Genomic DNA, 2,303 nt, shown 5'->3' on the forward strand with positions numbered 1-2,303 from the left:
GCCGGTCGCTCCCTCTTCCTCGCGTCTCCCCGCATCTTCCGCACATCTCACGCAGCTCCCCCACATCTCGAGCAGCTCGTCGGGGGCGCGTGCCGTCCTCTTCTTATGCCCCCTCCTCCCCATCCCCTGCCCCTCCCCCCCGCCCCCTGGTCGCAGCACCATGCCTCCCCTCCCCGCTCGAAGCTCGCCATGGGTCTGTGCGGTGACCATGGGGGGTGACCGCGAGAGATGCTGCAACCGGGGCGACGGGGTTCTACCACGGCGACGGGGTGCTACCACGGCGACGCTGATGCAACCCTGCGGAGGCCGGGGTGTGTGACGGCGATGTCCGAGGTGACCGTGGGCTGCAACCATGGCTTTTCCATTGCCGGTAGCCGGTTGAAGCTTTTCCTATACACGGTTGAAGCTTTCTCTGTCAACCTTTGCAACTTTTTCTTTGGTCGCAGGTCTGGTTGAAGCTTTTTTTCTTAACGGATGAAGCTTTTTTTTATATGCGATAGAATCTTTTCCAAACCATAGTCGAAGCTTTTCTGAAAACGATGGAAACTTTTTTCCTTTTTTGTGTTTGCTACAACCACGTCATTGTTTTGCTGCAATCGGCAACCACAGAAGCTACATCCGGTTAATATTTTTGCTACAATGACGACGGCAGGCTGCAGCGGTAAGCTTTTTTGCTGGAAGCGATAAACTTTTTTGCTACAAACGGTGTCGTTTTTTGTTGGAACCAGCAAGAGCCCCGGGTGGGCACACGGCGAGGTACAGCGCGAGCACAACGACAGGTGCTGCGGCCGGCGGCCGGCGCCACCGGAGATGCGGCCATCCTCCCTGGAGCTGCAAGCCTGCAACCACGAGTGCAACCATGGGCGCACGCTGCTGCATCCGCGGAGGTGAGAAACACATGAAGGCAGCATAGGTGAGGGCGGCAACCAGCGGCGAGGGCGGCAACCGGCGGTGAGGGCGACCGGCGGTGAGGAGGCGAGGCAAGGCGGTTGGCGCGTGCGGAGGCGTCGCTGCGTGCGAAGGAGGGCATCTCCCTTTTTCCGTGCGGGGGGTTGAAGATGGAAGAGGTTGGGGACGAAGGGATCTGACGGCTCGGGGGGGCCAGATCTGATGGCAGGGGCTTGACCGGCCCAACGATTGGGCCGGTGCGCCGGCGCAGATCGTTGCCCAAATTGAAATGCACGAGTTGTCGCTCGGATCTCTACCTACCTACCTAGCTACCCACGCGTGCACTTTGGTAGGGCTCGCGACCAGGGCCCGTCCAACGCCCACACCGCCACGCCGCTTCCCGCATCCAGAACAGGGCCGGCCCTGTGTTTCGGGAGGCCCTAGGCGAACTCGACGACATGGGCCCCTATGTCCTAAGTCCTAAGACAATATATATGTATGCGTGTGTTATATATATAACTTATTATAAAAAGTAACTTTCAATCACACATCTTTAGTTTTAAGTATGAGTATAATAATTCAAATGACTCCATCGAAAACAATAATAACCAAATTCGAACCGACTCCATAAAAAACAATGGTACTAAAAAGATCACAAAATGAAAGTAATATGACATGATTACCTCAAATAAGAACGAAATTAGAGTGACATCAACATTGCTTGAAGATGTAAAGAAGTTATTCAAAGAACCCTTCAGTGCTAGAATTTTTAGATCACTTTCTTTCTTTTTCCTCCTTTTTTCAGCACCCGACAATTGCTTCTTCTTAGGTAACATAGCAGGCTAATGTCCTAAAATCATGAAGAAAAGATCAAAAGAGGATACAAAGAATTAGGAATTTCTACATCGGATGATTGGAACCCTAGACATGTACATAGAATGACAAAAAATTGATAGATTGGATTACAATGCGTACATACTAAATAAAGAATAAATAACCTGCTACTGAGATTGTTAAATTGAGGTTTGGGGATGGACAGGGATGCGTACTTCTTGCCGTATTGCCGTACTTCTTGACTTCTTGACTTCCAGTCGGTGCCGGATGCCGGATGGCTGATTGGCCGGGCTGCCGCCTGCCTGCCGGACTGCTGTGGCGGCGACGGCGAGCCGGCGAGGCAAGGGCAGGGCGACGCGGCAAGGCAAGGCGCCGAGCGACGGATCGAGCGAGAAGGCCGACGGGCGTGAGTCAAGGCGCCGTTTAGGCTTCGCCTACGCGTACGTATCCATCAACGATTCAGCAACATGCCTGATCAGCGATCGCTAGCTATATCTGGGCCGCCTAGCACATCAGCGACAAGCCTGTATAGTATAAATTTTTTTTGAGACAAAGGCCTGTATAGTATATGTATACTCCAT

The sequence above is a fragment of the Triticum dicoccoides genome, unplaced genomic scaffold (genome assembly GCF_002162155.2).
Source record: "Triticum dicoccoides isolate Atlit2015 ecotype Zavitan unplaced genomic scaffold, WEW_v2.0 scaffold121619, whole genome shotgun sequence".
Classification (NCBI taxonomy): Eukaryota; Viridiplantae; Streptophyta; class Magnoliopsida; order Poales; family Poaceae; genus Triticum; species Triticum dicoccoides.